The sequence below is a fragment of the Phyllopteryx taeniolatus genome, chromosome 11 (assembly GCF_024500385.1).
Source record: "Phyllopteryx taeniolatus isolate TA_2022b chromosome 11, UOR_Ptae_1.2, whole genome shotgun sequence".
Lineage (NCBI taxonomy): Eukaryota > Metazoa > Chordata > Actinopteri > Syngnathiformes > Syngnathidae > Phyllopteryx > Phyllopteryx taeniolatus.
Window position 1 is genome coordinate 4,490,435 of NC_084512.1, and position 20,339 is coordinate 4,510,773.

Below are 20,339 nucleotides of genomic sequence, written 5' to 3' on the forward strand. Positions count from 1 at the left end.
GGGTTGCGGGCGTGCTGGAGCCTATCCCAGCTGTCATCGGGCAGGAGGCGGGGTACACCCTGAACTGGTTGCCAGCCAATCGCAGGGCACATAGAAACAAACAACCATTCGCACTCACAGTCATGCCTACGGGCAATTTAGAGTCTCCAATTAATGCATGTTTTTGGGATGTGGGAGGAAACCGGAGTGCCCGGAGAAAACCCACGCAGGCACGGGGAGAACATGCAAACTCCACACAGGCGGAGACGGGGATTGAACCCCGCACCTCAGAACTGTGAGGCTGACGCTCTAACCAGTCGGCCACCGTGCCGCCTACACGTCATGTTATCTGTGATTAAGATAAATAAAAGCTAGCGGTGGGACTTAATAATGTTAATAATTAGTAGTAAATAATTTGTAATAATAATTAAGTATAACGAAATCATAATTTCAAATTCCCATGAAGCTACTAAATATGCAAACAAGTTCCCTTTTGTAATTTTTGTTGCAAAAAAGTGCAATGATACAAATATTATTTCAAACTCTAACTGCGTATTTGTCTTAAATCAGTTGAAAAAACATCTTATAACAACAACTTACATTTTTTGGGGTTTTTTTTGTAACCCAGTGTTATCAAAGACATCAACTACCCAGGATATCATCTCTTCTCCCCCATGCAGTCTGGTCGCCGGTACTGCAGCATATGAACAAACAGCAACCGCTACAGGAACAATTTAAACATTTTTAACAAGTTAAATGTTCATCACAGGACTTTTATTACTTTTAGTACTATTATTACTAGTGTACTTACATGTTGTATGCTTATTTATTATCTAGTTTTTATTATTTTATTTTATGTTATTTTATTCTTTGCTGCCATCCTCCTTTCCACCAAGGTATTTATTCACATTTTATTTCTGCAGTCCAGGCAATACAAACTTTAGTGCTTTTGCCTTCATTTCAATGTTGTCCAATTTGTGTGCATGCACTGTCCATCCCCTTTAAGGGTTGAGTGAGAAAGAGAGTAAGGAAGCGTGAATGCTAAGTATGAAGGAAGTGTGTGCATGTTTCATGTGAACAATAAGAGCTCCAAATAGGAAACCACAACTGCAGTCCATGTCCACTCATTCCCGCGCTGGAGGGAAAATGTTTACTATCCCTGAAATCCAGGTATCCCTTACTTCAGCCTTGCAGTAAGAGGTAGAGCGCCACTGTACTCTCAACTACGGTCGGAAGCCTTGAGCAGGAATGGCTAACATTTGGCACACTGATAGCATTGATGCACAAGTGACGCCAGGGCACCAGAACATTACATTGGGCTAACGATGTGATGAAGTATGAAGAGTGCAATACTCGGCTAAATGGAAAGCTTATTTTGAAAAAGTTGCCCGATAGAAGTGCGGAGAAAAGTGTGGTTGTGTGGAACAAAAACTTTGCTTATCACTGAAACAGTTCAATCCTACCATATCACCCTAATGCAAAGTATGTTTACAGCAAGCACCAGAGCGTCAAGAGTTCTTGAATGAACATGGTTGGTTTATTCCAGTGACTAGCTCATTAAAATGTTCATCACACTGCCTATTTTGTACAAACACAGAAAATACCACTAATCTGTCTCGTCTAACATTTTTATTTAACTCTGTTGTTCTAATACACACACACACACGCACACACACACACAGACACACGGTGGTACCTTGATAAAACTGACCCCGCTATAATGGATACCAGGTAAAACGGACAGTCGAGACTATACAATTTTTTGTCTAAAAATCGTTTCATTTGTCACTTAAAATGCCATTGACAAAGTCTGGTAGTTCCAGAATTGGCCGCTTTTGTTTACTGGTGCTTTGGCATAATGCAGGCAGGGAATGGGACTTACGTATTTCCGGGTCACAGATATAGAATATGTTTAGACCCAATTCCAATAGACGTGCCACCCATGCCTATGTGGCGGCCATGTTGAATGTGGGGCGCTGACGTGGTGGCCATGTCATGATGGTTATATCTGTTGTCTATTGGGCATAGAGCGCAGAGATGCAAAGAGAGAGAGAGAGAGAGAGAGAGAGAGAGAGAGAGAGAGAGAGATAGAGAGAGAGAGAGAGAGAAAGAGCAAGAGCAAGAGCAGCATGGCGGCAGTGTTGACTGACAAATAAAAAATACACAAGTCTCTGGAGTCTGAAACATGCTGTTTTTGGTACAGTAACAATTTTTTCACGCCGTTCGACTTTGGCAACAGATTTGGAACTAGGAAGCACATTAATTCCACGCGACTCGCCTATGATGAGTACTGTTCGTCAACAATGGCTCCATGACCAAGTACACCGGTGTGGTAAGTTTGGATAAAATGTGAAACTTTAAAACATTTTCAAGATTTTTCTTACTTGTATTTAAAGTAACTTTGTACTGTACTGGGAGTTTTAGGCCACCAAAAACACCTACTGTATAGTAATATGGGTGTATATGGCCTAAAAAAAGTGCTTCAGTGGCGATATCGGATGAACCGCCCCCCCCCCCCCCCCCCCCCCCCCCCCCTCGTCCTCCCCACACACACACACACGTCCGAAATGGAGAATAATACTTTGGATAGATGGAGATGAATACTTTGAGCAGTTGATGAAAATGAGAGGGAAGGAAGAGTAGAAGAGGCAAGTGTGGTGGACCAGGAAGTAGCAATGATTAGTAAGGGGAAAGTGAGAAAGGCACCAAAGAGGATGAAAAATAGAAAGGTATATGGTCCTGATGACATACATGTGCAGGTATGGAAGCATGTAGAAGAGGTGGCTGTTGAGTTTTTGACCAGCTTGTTCAAAATAATTCTAGCGGATGAGAAGATCTCTGAGGAATGGAGGAAAAGTGTGTTAGTGCCCATTTTTAAGAACAAGGATGATGTGCAGATAAGTTGCTGGATAAGTACATAGAAGGTCAGAAGGAGCTACCTTGTGTCTTTGTAGATGTAGAGAAAGCCTATAACAGAGTACCCAGAGAGGAACTGTGGTACTGCATGCAGAGGTCTCGAGTTGCAGAGAAGTATGTTAGAATAGTACAGGACATATATGAGGGCAGCAGAACAGTGGTGAGGTGTGCTGTACCCCAAGTACTGGGGGACAGAGGAATTTAAGGTGGAGGTGGGACTGCATCAGGGATCAGCCCTGAGCCCCTTCCTGTTTGCAGTGGTGATGGATAGACTGACAGAAGAGGTTAGACTGGAATCCCCATGGACCATGATGTTCGCAGATGACATTGTGATCTGCAGTGAAAGCAGGGAGCAGGTGGGGGAAGAGGTGGAGGCATGCACTGGAAAGGAGAGGAATGATGATTAGCTAAAGTCAAACAGAATACATGTGGATGAATGAGAGGGGCGGAGGGGAACGAGTGAGGCTACAGAGAGAAGATATAGCGAGGGTGGAGGACTTTAAATACTTGGGGTCAACAGTCAAGAGCAATGGTGAGTGTGGTAAGGAAGTGAAGAAATAGGTCCAAGCAGGTTGGAATGGGTGGAGGAAGGTGTCAGGTGTGTTATGTGACAGAAGAGTATTGGCCGGGATGAAGGGCAAAGTTTATAAGACAGTGCTGAGGCCAGCAATGATGAACGGATTAGAGACAGTGGCACTGAAGAGAAAACAGGAAGCAGAGCTGGAGGTGGTGGAAATGAAGATGTTGAGGTTCTCTCTAAAAGTGACCAGGTTGGATAGGATTACAAATCATCTCATCAGAGGGATGGCCACGGTCAAGATGTTTTGGAGACAAAGTTAAAGAGAGCCGACTTTGATGGTTTGGACATGTCCAGAAGAAAGATAATGAGTATATTGATAGAAGGATGATGAGGATGGAGCTGCCAGGTAAGAGAGCTCGAGGAAGACCAAAGAGAAGGTTGATAGATGTAGAGGGAAAACATGAGGGCAGTTGGTGTTAGAGAGGTGGATGCAGGAGATAGGCTTGCATGAAAAATCATGACACGCTATGGCGACCACAAGCAGGACATGCCGAAAGGAAAAGAAAAAGAGGGACAACGCAGATAAAGATATTAAGAGAACAGATGACACACTAAGTCAGAAACAACAGCAAAGGAGGGTGGGCTAGTGACTGTCTGTTCTCGTGAATCAGAAAGCGGGAGGCGTGGAGGTCGTGGAGGCTGTGTGGAGTCTGGCCAATCCTGTGCATGCCATTCTCATTGGAATTAAGCTTTGCAAAGCAGGCCCCAGGGCTTGGTTGCTAAGCAGTGAGATGGCTTGCCGATTTCCACAGAGACCTCAGGAGCAAGATCCTCTCTGATGGCCTGAACCAGACACCCCATAATAATGAGCAGCACCACAGCAACAATAGGGACCGCAAATCAAGGGGTGCATGCTGTTCGATTGCAGTAACAAGGGGAATAATTCATGTCGTGCAGGTTAATTCTATTGTATTACGTTACCCCCATCTTGTGATACTGACAGCAGGCTCCCACATTTACCATATGGAGAATGTTATCTAAATCTTTTGGCTCTTTTTATGTCAACCAAAGACATTTATGGTGATTATTCTTTCTTTTAATCTAGCCAGCAAGGTATGTTTGGCCCCTCTTCTTTGTTTGCCTCACTAGCTGAGAGGGCACACATTGCTAGCAATTTTGTAATTTCGAAACATAGAGACATGTTGGTAAACTTGGTAACTGTGGCAGCAGGGATTAAATTTTTTTCACCCAGAACTCTCGGGGTCCGTCGTAAGAGCATTTTCCTGAGGTTGTGTTTTTTCCCCCTTTCTCTTTCAAGGGGGTACGACTGGCAAAGGAATTGTGAGTGACCTTTTAAATTTTAGACAGTGGAGAAAGCTAAACAAGCCAAAGTCTGTTACTCTGTCGACAAACACTTAAAGGTCTCAGGAGAAGTTGGGAGCCTCCGGGGTCCTGGGAATGCTATTCATGTGGAGTGTAAGCAAGCATGGCCAAGGATGCTTTAGCAGTGCACGTAAACAAGGACAAATGCCTATCCATTCTCATAATAATCTGGTAGCAATATGCGGCTAGGGCACTGTATGGGACTGCATGTTAAAGGTTAAGTGAAACATGAATAATTATGTGCTGTCTCACCTATTTTCTTGTTTTAGGGGTCCAGAAACATTTTCAAATGTTAGTGCCAGCATTGAAGATGTCAACATGTTTGTTGATATAATAGCATAGTTCTGTAGTACTGAGTTTGTATTTGTGCATGGATGTGTGCAAGATGGAATGAGTGACAGAGTTGCTGTGACATTTTTAGTCATATTATATATTTCTTTAGATATTGCAGCCTGCAGGCAAGCTGACATGTCATTACTAAATCATAAAACTGGTGTATTTGGATTATCCAAGTCAACGTTTTTTAAGATAATTATTATTCATGTTACATTTTGAAATATTTATTGACATTTAGTTTCACTTACCATCTTAAATGTATTTAATGCTATTACTGTGCTTTGCGGGCTACTTCAATTAACTGCTCGAGTACGCAGTGGCCTGTTCATCCATTAACAGACACTTTACTTGCCCATCAATAATTCTGTGTAGTGTAAGCAGCTGCTTTTAATTTATCTCCTGTTGTGGACATTATTAGCATACTACAGCACGTTAAAACAATGAGACCATGGATTGTATTTTAAAGTAAACATACTTTGGCCTTCTTTTCTTACCCGTATTCCAAACGGGACCATGGTCTGATGTGACATTAACCGGTGTGATAAAAAAAAAAATTGTATAAAGAGATCCACATTTTAGCGTTAGTGGTGGCTTGACGTGTCCAGGCAATTAGCTGCTGCCACCAAAGGCAACTGTGGCGATTTTTCTTGCTTAACTCATTAGAAGGGTCTCAGACAGTGTGCTCACTCATGTCAGACCAGCGTAATTACTTTAAACAAGAGGGTGGGAGGGGGATCAAAGTAGCCACTGTCTTGCATTGTTCACTAGAGCCTCATTGTGGAATTTAATTAGCCGTTCATTTTAATAAAAACTCATTTGGGATGAAATGTGGTGTTAATAGTATCCTGGTCCCCTAAATGCATGTGCAACTTTATCTTAGATTAACACTGACAGGTGACATGATGGCTTTTTATAACGTTGGCTTTGATAAGACAGTAAACAATAATCTTGTACAAAAATTAAACTGGCATACATTATTAAATCTACATTTCTTCTGCTCTTTTTCACACACTCAACTTGTTGTAGTGGGTGAAGTGTGAGCAATTAACTGTACAAAATATTGTACCTTGGGTGTGTTTTTATTTGTACTACTTGCACAAATTCATGACATAAATTAAAGTTAGTTGACACATTCACTGTAAACATAACATAAAGTACACATAAAGCTCAAATGTGGGTCTTCTGTGACTTATCAGCTCTTGTTGCTGTATTTTTGTTTGGTTCGGGAGTTCAGGAGGTGCAAAAGCAAGACACACTTTGATATTAATGGTATTGCTGTCCTCTCTCAGGTCTTCACAGTAACAAAACCCTGGCCACACTGGGTCTTCAGAGCCAATTATAGGCCTTTATCCACCCTCGTGCAGCTTTGCTATGTCTTACCTAATTGGTCACTGGTGAGTTGTCCTCTACTCAGGAATGATGACCACCGGACTGTTCGCTTTCTGTGAACCTCAGCTGATGCACAAGTGTGACATCTAAAATTGCAGAAGAGATATAGAAGTCTAGTCTTTGCTGTGACATATATAACCTTAGTTTTTTTCCTGAATTCTGGAACAATGTAAACAGGAGATAAGTGTTTAATTGTACTTAGTACAGAGTTGGTTGGTGTGACTCCACATGCTGAGGTCAATTCCCCTAAATCCTCTTTCAGATACTTTCTGTATCAACAGTTCAGGGGTAAAATCTATCCATCCATCCATTTTCTGAGCCGCTTCTCCTCACTAGGGTCGCGGGCGTGCTGGAGCCTATCCCAGCTGTCATCGGGCAGGAGGTGGGGTACACCCTGAACTGGTTGCCAGCCTATCGCAGGGCACATAAGAACAAACAACCATTTGCACTCACAGTCATGCCTACGGGCAATTTAGAGTCTCCAATGAATGCATGTTTTTGGGATGTGGGAGGAAACCGGAGTGCCCAGAGAAAACCCACGCAGGCACGGGGAGAACATGCAAACTCCACACAGGCGGGGCCGGGGATTGAACCCGGGTCCTCAGAACTGTGAGGCTGACGCTCTAACCAGTCGGCCACCGTGCCGCCGGGTAAAATTTACGCTAAACCAATACAAAACACTGTCAGTGAACTTTTACAGGTTATTGGGAAAAGCAAAGTTGTGTGGATACACAGTATAGCAAACAAGACGTACTGACAGTGATTTAAATGAGAAATGAAATATGTCTACAAGATTTCATTTAACGTGTTCAAACAAAATACCTTCACAATTTTTTGAGAATCTTCCATTACAAATGCGGTGTGAAAAACAAAAAAAGACAACGGCAGCTACACTCAACATTCTGGCACTATTCTGTCATAATATTGATCACTTCTCTCTCTCTTCATTCTTTTTCCAGCTTTTGTGTGTTTTGCTATCACACACAGGTGGAGGATGCACAAACACAAACATGGAGCAAAATAAAAAAGATTTGGAAACGCACAACAGAGTGTGTGCCTCTTTTCTTCCCAGATCTTCTCCAGCAAGTCTTGACAAACATGGACTTCTGACCTTCTGATCGTCCGCCCAAAGCTTGTACACCATCTTAGCTCACATCTTCTGCATCCACAGCTCCTGCACAAATATGGTCTGCACTTCCTGCTCAGGCTGAGTCACTCCGCACCAGATTCTTCACTTTGTCAATGTTCTCAGCAGCCTTTGTCATTGAAGTCCATCCTCCATCTCCTCACAGTCACTTTTCAAGCGCTTGTGTCACTCTAAGTCTTGACAAACGGTAACAGTAGTGTGATACACAAAAAGCCTGAACAAGCACAGAGTGAGAGATATGAACAAATATTATAACACAATAGTAGGGAGAGATGTTGCACAACACAGTAAGCAGTTTGCCAGTTGGCAGAGTCATTAGAATAGCTGCCAGTCTTGTTCATTGTTGCACCTCATACATATAAAGCATTTGCAGGTAAGTGACTTCGAAAGCATCCAAAATACATTATACATTAGTTTAAAAAATATATTAAACACATTGCACACATTGATTATGTTTACATATCCATACAAACAGTTTATTCATTCATGTCTGCAAATCACAAACTTGCGTAAGTGCCCATATGCAATGCAATACTGAGATTCAATCCATCACATTTACATCTTATGTCTACAATGAACCAAACATATAGTGCATGTTTGTGGACTATTGCAGGATGTACACAGAGAGAACTCACAAGCAGAGAGAGAGCACACAGGCGTCTTAGGCCCATTCGCAACTAGCTTTTGTGCCCACTGCTTCCACTTTTTGTGTTGTGTTGTGGTTGAACTATTGTCATGCATAAATGCAACATCAATGCACCAAACATTTGTTTTGCAAAACCTACCGGGGCATTAGTATATACTTTGATTGAATTTGCCATAGTTCACTTAGATGTCAAACTACGAGATTACCGTTTCGCAGTGCATTCTGGCATACTCCTTTTCTTTTGCACCCATGGAAAAGCTTTGTTTAAAGATGGACCGTCATAGTCTGGCACCTGCAGTTCCTTTTTGGGAACTTGGGTGGCGCTTGGTGCCTCGCCTTCCCCTCTCTCTCTCCATTCACCACCACCCTCTCACCTGCGCACCTGTTCCTCATCAGCACTCATCATTGCCGGTATTTAAGCCTGCCAGATCCAAGAGTTAGACGCCAGAGTATTGACGTACACCCATGGGACACCGGCCAACTCTCATGAAAATTCTTGTAAGTTACCCGACTCCCTGCGATTGCGCTTACCCCATTGTGTTCTTCTGCTCCTCCAGTGCTCCTTCCGTGTCACCTGCCTCGCTGTCTGTCCCAACCACGCAACCAAGCACTTCCTCCTGCCACCACCCCTCCCGTTCCCTGCATGTTCCCTGCTTCGGCCAACCACCCTCACTCCTTGAACATCCAGCCTCCGAGATATCCTTCAATAAACCATTCTCAGTTACTTCCTCCACTTCCGCCTGCTGTTGGATCCAATTCAATATCACATGATCACCGATCGTGAAAGAATACTCTGACCCACAAAATGGACTCAAAAAACCCGGGAGCATTGAGGAAAGCGTTCAGCCTCTAAAGCGCCCACATTGACAGAGAGGACAAAGTTCCCTGCAAGATTATGGACTCCATCCACAACCTCGCTCAACAAGTTTCCCTCATATCCTCCAAGATGCATTCCGGCACCTCGTGGGTGAATGCAGGTGGGATGACGTCGCACTGAAGGGGATTTTTTACAACGGACTTTCAGAGCAGCTTAAGGACGAGCCCTCCTCACTCGAGGAATTAATAACCCTAACGATTAAACTGGACAATCGATTGTGAGAGAGAGAGAGAGAGAGAGAGAGAGAGAGAGAGGTTGTTGCACATAGCTTGGTCCCCTCCGCGGACACCGCTCCGCATTCCGAGCTCCCGGCCACCTCCTCATCACCTCACGCTGCTGAGAAGCCTATGCAACTCTGCAAGACCACATTATACCTTGAGGAACGTCAGCACCGTGTTAACCAACGTTTGTGTATTTATTGTGGACAGCCAGATCATTTCATCGCCACCTGCTCTTTAAAGTTAACTATAAGACCAGGCTCACCATGGCGCTCTCGCCAACATCATCACCAACACCTCTTCTAGCTCTCCTTCCCGTATGACCATTTCTTCGTGTATCCTTAGCCCAGATCGCAACACCCCTATCACAGCCGTCATTGACTCCGATGCAGATGACAACTTTAGCCATGAGTGTTTGACATGTCAGCTCCAGCTTTCCCTCGAACCCCTCCATTCTCCTAAAAAGGTTACAGCCCTGGATTGGCGACTCGAACAGCTCTGTTCACTCGATTTATCTCAGGTAATCACCGTGAAAACATCCAACTTTTTGTCATTCCTTCCCCTGATAGCCCATTAGTTCTCGGAATCCCCTGGCTCAAAAAACACAACCCCACCATTGATTGGACCCACCTGTCAATCATCGGTTGGAGTCCATTCTGCCACTCCCAGTGCATTCTCTCCGCTGTTCCACCTTCCAGCAAACCTCAGTCACCTGCCACACCTCTTGATCTCTCTCGGGTTCCGGAAGATTACCACGACATCTCTCCTGTCTTCTGTAAAGACCTTGCACTCTCATTTACCCACCCCCCCCCACCACCGCCCCTATGACTGCGCCTCAGATTTAATTTCAGCCTCTCTTTCTGCCCTGGTTCCCGTAACGGCAAGCCTGATGCCCTTCTCTCGCCTCCATTTCCCCCCTTCAAGCCCAAGTGAACCAGAGCCCATCCTTCCTGCCTCCTGCTTTATTGGGACGGCCACGTGGGAGATTGAACGGGTGGTTAAGGAGGCTCAGAAGTCACAACCGGATCCAAGACCGGACCTCCTAATTGGCTGTTCGTGCCCAATTCCGCATGCTCTGACGTCCTCCGGTGGGCCCAAAATCCTAAGCTTACCTGCCACCCCGGAATCACCCACACCATCCAATTCATTCAACAACACTTCTGGTTGCCCAGCCTGGTTAAAGGCACCCGGGAATTCGTCCTTGCCTACTCAGTCTATGCCAGAGGCAAGGCTTCACATCAACCCCCAGCTGGTCTGCTGGTGCAGCAGCCAGTCTGTCTTCTGGATACCATCCACAGTCCAATGGCCAATCGGAGCGGGCAAATCAGAATCTTGAGTCAGCTCTTTGCTGCGTTACCTCACGTAATCCCACTTCTTGGAGTACCTTTCTCCTTTGGATTGAATATGCCCACATCTCCCTCACCAGGTACGCCACAGATATGTCTCCTTACATGGCACGTTATGGTTTCAAGCCTCCTTAAGGAACAGGAGCATACGGTGGCGGTTCCTGTGGTGAGGGATCACCTGCCAAGGGTTCAGACCGTGTGGAAGGACATCAGGGCGGCTCTATCTCGGTCTGTCGAGAGAAATAAGCATCTGGCGGATCTTCGACGCTCTCCCACAATAGAATACAAGGTGGGTCAGATGGTGTGGCTCTCCTCCCGTGACTTCCCGCTCCAAACAGAATGCTGTAAACTCACTCCGCGATTCATTGGTCCCATTCCGATCACTAAGATCATCAATCCCGCATCAGTTCAATTGCAGCTCCCCCAATCACTCAAGATCCACCCGACATTCCATGTTTCTCTGCTAAAACCCATCTCCACCAGCAACCTTAGCCCTCCGGCTGATTCTGATGCACCACGTCTGCATTGCATATTATGTGACAACAGGCTCAAAACTGCCCAAAAAAGCACTGAATACCTTTCTTCCATTTTCACTGCATGTGATACATTATTCAGTTGCATCGCTTACTTCCTGGTGTGGTCAAATGCTTGAAGTGATAGAATGGCTGGAGAGGCTGACATAACTGCTATATGCTTTCTCTACAAAACTAATGCATGCTCATATAATAGTTTGGCATGCTCAAGAATAAGGTTTGTTCACAGGTTTCTGAAGTTCAAAATTCATTTTTAGCATTTTAAGCACTATATACAGTATATAATGTATATACCTCTTGTTCTGAAATGCCTGCAAAATTATTTAAGGGTTCCTCAGTGTCATCGATAAACACGTAAAATTGACAGTAGCCTACCTTCAAATTCATTTATTTTCTGTACCACTTATCCTCACTCGGGCCGCGGGCGTGCTGGAGCCTATCCCAGCTGACTGGGCGAGAGGCGAGGTACACCCTAAACTGGTCCCCAGCCAATCGCAGGGCACATATAAACAGACAGCCATTCACACTCACATTCACACCTGTGGGAAATTTAGAGTCTTCAATTAACCTACCATGCATGTTTTTGCGGTGTGGGAGGATACCGCAGTACCTGGAGAAAACCCACGTAGGCACGGGGAGACCAATGCAAACACACAGGCGAGGCCGGATTTGACCGGGTCCTTAGAAACATGCCGTCCTACTTTTAAATATAGTTTAGAAATGTTAACAGATTTACTTAAACCTTTGCATGGACATTCAAATTATCTTTCAACAAAAAACTCTTTTCATTTCATTTCATGACTTTTAGTCCAGCTGGTAAACCTGTAAGAAATACCTGACAAGCTATTAGAGAAAAGGAAAAAAATAAATAAATTTTTTAGTGCATCTACAGTATATTGTTTGACCCCTATTGACCTTGCATCTCCGCCCTCACCACTGCATATAGGTCAGCGCATATCCACCTTCATTCATTTCTAACAAGTTTCTCCATTTAGTAGAAAGTATGAATGTTTGAGATGATAAAGGCACACACACAAAGTGAGGCACGCACATCAACAGTAAATACAAAGAGTGAGGTTCACAGTGTCACAGTAAAGTAGCTTTTGTCCATTCCGCGGTGTGAAAGCAAAGTACATAAACATAGCCTTGTATGGCAGCAGACCAGGAAAAGATCAACTCCTTAACTATAAACCTTCACATTATAATGTTTTAATTTATATCACTGATTAAAACCAGGCGGCACTGTGGAAGACTGGTTAGAGCGTCAGCCTCACAGTTTTGAGGACCTGGGTTCAATCCCCGTCCCCGCCTGTGTGGAGTTTGCATGTTCTCCCCGTGCCTGCATTGGTTTTCTCCGGGCACTCCGGTTTCCTCCCACATCCCAAAAACATGCATTAATTGGAGACTCTAAATTGCCCGTAGGGATGACTGTGAGTGCGAATGGTTGTTTGTTTCTATGTGCCCTGCGATTGGCTGGCAACCAGTTCAGGGTGTACCCCGCCTCCTGCCCGATGACAGCTGGGATAGGCTCCAGCACCCCCGTGACCCTAGTGAGGAGAAGCGGCTCAGAAAATGGATGGATGATTAAAACCATGCATTTTCAAAATGTTGAAAAAAATCAAACAGATGACATTGCATTTTTTGTCATATTGTTTTATTGATTTCCTGATGACATTATTGCTTTTCATTACAAACGCAGAGGAATCTATTAGAATTGATTATTTTTGCTCCATGACCCACTCAAAGGTTTAGAAGTACAGTATGATTTTCCTATTTTTTGTGGTAAATAAAATTCAGCATCGGTCATCCATGTCATTTATGACCAACTGAAGGACTGATAAGATGAGAGACGTCAAAAATGTATATGCAACAGATTACCAACACTATTTTGTGATAAAGAAGGAGAGACCAAAGAAGACCTGGCAGTCAGCCGTCAAAGAAGCTTGATGGTGTAAATTTTAGAAAAATCGTTACCCAATATGTCCCAGGGCATCGGAGGGCCTAAATCATATAGTCCCAAATTTGTGTTAATAAACAAAGGTCGTGATTTATTAAAAGGTCCCATGCTATCATTTAAAAAAAAAAAATTCCTAATCTTTGATGTCCTTTTATCGGGATTGCAAGATAATTTGGATTGGAAATGCCCAGGATGCCCTTTTCAAGCTATTTTACTTTTAAGCCTGGCAATTGGGACAGCTGTATTTCTCATTAATAGTCATTATGTATATAAGCTTTGCTGTGATTGGATTGCTGTTATTCTTAATTTTAATACGTAAAACAGCTTTGCTCTGATTGATCCTTGGGCATATCACGGTGTCTTGTGGCGGCCAAGCGATCATAGCAATGTTGCCTTTAGATCCTTGTCCAACAATCATTGTGAAGCAGAATTCATAAACCTTGGAATGGTGTCCCACTAAAAGGGGACCTGAGCTGAAAGAGGACACAGATGAAAATAAAAAACAAGGGGGATATTTTGAGGCTAGGCTCGTCATCAGCTTCCATTCACTTGAACATACTGTAAATGGCATGACTTTCACAGCTCGTGCACATTTTGGCCACAGTAATCTCAAACTTCGCCATTTCATCCACAGCTACATTATGAACTATAAATATTGTTAGGTATTGTTGTAAAAATGCGAGCAAAAATGGGCACAAACTTGACTGCTCACGCAAACAGATGAAGAAGCTGATTACAAACCGGGCTCATCCAAGATTGCGTCTGATAAACACGTAAAATTTCCGCACAGTTCATTTTGCGCATTCTGGAGTACTTTATATGCAAATTGATTAATTTCGCACATGCAATGCAATTTTTCAAAGCAGGTGAAAATCAGCACGCAAAGCAATGCCAACATGGAGCAGGAAAAATTAAGGGAGGCGGGGAGAACATTTCTGCTCGAGTTAACATTTTTGAAAATGACACAAACACAAATTATCTTGCTCTATTGAGCAATGCAATTTTGGAACTTTTGAATAATACAATAGTTGACTTGGAGACAGTCACAAGAAGGAGTCATTTCACATCCCCTGAAACAAAACTCCTTTCAACACTGCATTTCCATAGGTTTCTGTCATTTTAGCGCACTGTGAAGATTGGTGCTGACCTCTCCCAGTGCAGTATTTTGTGTGTGCTTTCCCAAGATCTAAATGCAATGTTACGTAGGATGGGCACACACAACCAATAGCCACACACCTGGGATGAGTTAAATCAAACAAAACATATTATGAGATTGCTGGTTTCCCCAAAATTATTGGAGCAGTCAATTTATTTTATGTTACAACAAATGGAATTGGAAATTCCATCACTTGAAAATTTATTTTGCACATGCATATGCATGGCGAAACCATCAGCGCTACCATCAGAGCACAATCTGTTAGAGTGAGTGCACATGCAATTTAGCGCCCGGTATTTGGAATCTGTAAAATATCGCAATCACGTACAACATGCCCACCAACATCGCGGGCAATCTGTTGGAGTGTCCACGTAATTTTGCATCGCTTTTTGTCATCTTAGTAAATCAGGCCCAAGTCATGAATTGTGGCTCGAACTAGGTTTTAAACTTTCATTACACACAATACTGTTGGCTGATGTTAATGCTAACTGCAAAAAAGGTGTTTGGGCTGGGACTACTTAAAATTATAGTCCACTTTTTTTTTAGATATAGAAAATAGATGGACTTTACATAAATAAATAAATAAACTTTGGATGTGAAGGACTTATGATGGTCCCATTTTGACACAGGAATTATTTGATTTTACATTTTCATTATTTCAAATGAAAAATTGTTTTGAAAGCAGAACCAATCAAACTAGAACAGACTGTGTGTGTTTTAAATATAAGTTTGTAATATAATAGACACTTCTTCAAAGTGATAAAGATTAGTGTGCATTGACCCAAATTGTCACTTAAATCTGCTAAGAATTAGATCCACACAGGGAAAAAAAGGGGAAATCAGGGAGGAAGGAGAGTGCATGGAGGCTGAGGAGGAGTGAAAAGTTAATTAAAAAGATAAGTGACCAACAATGGCGGCCTGTCAGGGTGCAGAGTCATAGCTGGAGTTAACCCGCTTTGTGTTGCATGGCAGTGCACAGTGACATGCTCAGTGAAGGTTTTGTGTGACCTCTCTTGTGAGTGAGCCACACGACATTTTCAGGTGAATGGACTCACAGTCTGCAGAAGGTGGCCCAAGAACAAATGTAGAGCAGAACATACACACGTGCCAACACATGCTCTTCCTCTCTTTCGTCTTTCACACCATCTCCACATGTATCTCCCTCCACCCGCTGTTTCTTCCTCTTTCTCTTCCGAGGCACTTGTGACAGATCTAGGCAGTGGGTGGTGGCGCTGGCACATTGTTTCCTCCTCTCTCTCGCCTCTCTTTCTTCCATAGCAAAAACACACAGACGCACACAGATCCTCACCCACACACGGGGTTATAATTAATACTTTTCTTGTATCCATATTTCAGACTGTTTGCTTTGAATAAAAGCAGAGAGCTGGAGCTGAGGAGGGCTGAGAGAGTACGAGGCATACAAAAAAAGATCTCTAAGATTAATTAACAGTGAAAGAAGGGGAGGAAAGGGATGAGTCCCAAGAAAGCAGCAAGCTCTGCACAATGCAGCACACTTCATTTTAATAAGTGAGCTGTGTGTTTCTCTTTTCTAGGTGTGTGTGTGTGTGTGTGTGTGTGTGTGTGTGTGTATGTGTCACCACGACACCACTCTACCTGAAATGAAGGATAACTAGCCCACTGGATTAGGGTACGCATCATCTATCCTCCGTGCCCCTGCTCCCCTTCCCTTCTCCTCAACCCTTCTGCCCATTATTTGTATTCAAGGTTTTTTGAAATGACATTGCAATCTGACGATGCACCAGCCCATTATAATGTCTAGCAGGACAAATACCCTGCCGTTTTTCTGTGTAGAACTAACACAATTTTTCCATGTCAGTGTGTGTATGTGTGTGTGTGTGTGTGTGTGTGTGTGTGTGTGTGTGTTTGTGGGTGTGCATGGTGGTATTATTACTGTGGTCTGGGGTGGAGGAGAGGCCCCGGGAATGCTGTCATTAATCCTGGAGGAGGGCCGTCGCACAGTCTGATTATTAGAGAAATAAATTTGCATGCTGCATATGAGCCAGGTGAAAAGCACTGAAGGCGCAAATTATATTTCCCTGACAAGCTGAGACGCAGAATGGAGGCTGCCACCATATTGCTCCAAAACACACTTTCATGCATTGACATTCCTGCTGCGACACATAGTAGTTTAGGAAGGCTTTGCATATGCATAGCAGCACAACACACTAAGGGATCATTGAAATATGTACAGATTATGGTGAAGAATGCACGAGAATGTGCTTTCTATTCATAATGGAATGGTCACACAAATTCATAAACACACGTTGATGAATGATTGTGTTACTACAGACAACACTCTGGAAAAGACCACAAAGAGCTAATGCACATTCATGCCTGTTTCTTTTCTTTTCTTTTTTGCATTCATTTGTGATTGTATCATGAGGGTTCCTTTGCTCTGGGCTGTCCTCTAACACAGCCTGTAATGATCCATGCCAGCCAACTTAATGGAGTGGACACTCGCATCAACTTCATTACATTACATTGTCTGACAAAATGATACATCTCCTATACTTTGAGTTCTTGAGTTTTGTCCTCACTCTTTTGCCTTCACAAACTTCACTAACAAATGCATCCCAACTAGCTAGATTGGGTATACAGTGACACTACTACTACTAAGGTGTAGGGTTTACCTCCAGGATATTTTTTTTCCCCCTCTTAGAAAATACTGGATAATAAAATAATCCATTCCAGGGTCAGGGTCATCATCATACAATCTTTGTTTTCAGTACAGGCAATGTTTTTAACATCTTGTTACGTGGAAAACAAGTAAGAATGTTAAAATGAGATTCATGAAGTGCATCTGCGTCAACATAACCCATGTATAATTTTTATGTCTTAGTTTTACATTTGTCTGAATGTTAGAATCAAAACTTCTGACCTAACTTTTAAGTGATTATATATGGTGTATGGTGGCACTGGACTTTTACTGTTTTGCTTTACGTAAACTTGTCAAACCTCAACGGTTATCTTGACTCGTATATTTTACTGCCCTCTTCCAACTTCCCAGTGGTTTCACATTTCTTCCTAATTTGTCTCTATTTGGGCTTGGCACTTGTTTGATTTTAAAAAAGTGAGACGAAACAGGAGCTGAAGTGAATGGAAAGCAGGGCAATTGCAAGTTTTGCTGTGGCGACTTTTCTGTCGAGGATGAGGCAGTCGAGGTGGAGGGATATAGACATCCCACACCATGGCCAATGAATGTGTTTTACTCTTATTTCACTGTAAATTTTATGAAAAGTATGAAATCCATCCGGCATGGTGGGCGACTGGTTAGAGCGTCTGCCTCACAGTTCTGAGGACTGGGGTTCAATCCCCAGCCCCGCCTGTGTGGAGTTTGCCTGTTTGCATGCCTGCGTGGGTTTTCTCCGGACACTCCGGTTTCCTCCCACATCCCAAAAACATGCATGTGATTGCCTGGCAACCAGTTCAAGGTGTACCCCGCCTCCTGCCCGATGATAGCTGGGATAGGCTCCAGCACGCCCACGACCCTAGTGAGGAGAAGCGGCTCAGAAAATTTACCTTTTCTGTACCGCTCATCCTCACTAGGGTCGCGGGCGTGCTGGACCCTATCCCAGCTATCTTCGGGCGAGAGGCAGGGTACACCCTGAACTGGTCGCCAGCCAATCGCGGGGCATATATAAACAAACAAACAACCATTCGCACTCACATACACACCTTCGGGCAATTTAGAGTCTTCAATCAACCTACCACGCATGTTTTGGGGATGTGGAGAAAACCCACGCAGGCAAAGGGAGAACATGCAAATTTCACACAGGCGAGGACGGATTTGAACCCGTGTCTTCAGAACTGTACTGTGAGGCAGATGTGGTAACCGGTCGCCCACCGTGCCGCCCAAGTGTGAAATCATGTAATAATAATATATAAAATATGCCTTACGGTATACTCGCAACTAGTCCAAGGTGTATCTACTCTCGCTCGAGGTGGGCTCGGAGAACAAGTGGCATGGATATATACAATGAAGTCACTGGCGGTGTAGTGGTTCACTCACCTGGTTCCCGTGCAAGCTGAATGGGTTCAATTCCCACTATATTACTTGTGGAGTGAGAACGTGAAGGGTGTCTGTCTCTACAACCCCTTAGATTGAGACAATCAGTGCCATAGTTTGATGTCCTAACGTTCCCAAGGACGGCACGCATGTTCTTCATCCTCTCACACAACTTGTTGTGGCTGAGCTTTTTGGAAAAGGCTTTGTGCAATGTGCCTGATGAATGACATCATGATCATGAGTTGAACTCAGACGTTTAGGCTTATTTTTTTTCAGAAAATGTGGGATGCTTCATAGTTCTTAAATCTTATAGGATAGTTAGACCTAATAAGATAATCCTTTATTGTAACCCTTTATTGATCCCTAGAGGAGAAACTGAAGATAACAATGACATTCAAATAAGTGCCACATGGGTTAGTGCTTGTGTTTGCTGTAGCTCACATTAGAACACATGGTTATTTGTCCACTGTAAGTAATCTTTCATCTCTTAGCCTGTGACTATAGGCAGAGGGAACACAGTAGGATGGGTGATTCTATTCTAACGCCTCTAGTTAGGCATGCATATATTCCTATTAAAGTCAACAGTCCTGGAAGAAGACAACAGAGAGCAAACAGAATGACCTTGAAATATTTATCCGCAGCCTCGCTTCAGAGAATTAAGTTTGGTGTCAGGGGCAACCCGTAGCTACCCAGCTCTACTTTTAGTGGAAGCATATATGCCCATGCACAGACACACACAAACATACACATTCCTATTTTATGTAGACTGAGGCAAACTCATGTACCAGCTTGCAGTGTTCAATATTAAAAGAGGTCAGAAAGGCATGGCTTTGATTGGGACAATAAAGGCTGATGAACAGGATCTTATAGTGAATGTGTGTGTGTGTGTGTGTCTATGTGCCAAAGTGCAAGGGGTACAAGCCAAAACCCTGAAGTGAATGCCAGGAGCTGCCCGGCCTAGAAAGTGTGATTGTGTGTGTGTGTGTGTGAGTGTGTGTGTGTGTGTGTGTGTGTGTGCGTGCGTGCGTGCGTGTGTGTGTGTGTGTGTGTGTGTGTGTGTGTGTGTGTGTGTGTGTGTGTGCAGAAAAGGGGTGGGGGTGAAGAAGGAAAAGAGAGACCCAGTCAAAGTAAATGTGGGTCATAATTGATGATAGAGATGGGATAAAATGTCATGAATTGCAACATTGTTTTTATGGTGGTTAAACAGTAAATATGTATTGTAATAGTGCATCACAAATAAAGCGTTCAAACGCAAAAGCTGTCAGGCGCCATTTAGAGCAAAACCGAGCCACGCCTATTAACAGACTGCCTGTCTGGCATTTCCTAACCCTGCAACACCAAACAGCTAATATGTATAACTTATCGAAAAGAAAGGTTTAATTGCAGAATCTGCTAAGCACTTTACGCATTTCGCTGCAGCTGCCGTCATCTCCATTTAAGACAATCGCATGCCCATAGGTATAGTTACATCACCACAAATTCGGCACTTTTCATGTACGCCTCAAACATCTCTCTTTAACTCGGTGCTAATGTAGCTTCTATTAAGTGATGCAGGGCAATGGGAAAGATGTTGTTCAAACCAGTGTACAATACAAAAAAAAGTTATTTTAATATTAAATTACCAAAGTGATTGCTGTTTGTGCCAAGCTGATGATCCAGTGCAAAATTTCTAAAGGGACGTGTGCAAGGGAGACAGGATTGAGGTTTTGCCAAAAACCTCTTTGTTGTAGTTATGTAATCGTCATGTTCATAGGGAATTTTTATTGAAACAGTAACAAAGCACATGTCCACAAATTAGCTCACTTTCTCCCATTTAACTTCTCATTGTCTGCAATGCCTGTGAGGGCTTACAATAATGGATGATTGGAGGGGACAAAGGAAAACCAGAGGGCTGTGTGTGTGTTTGTGT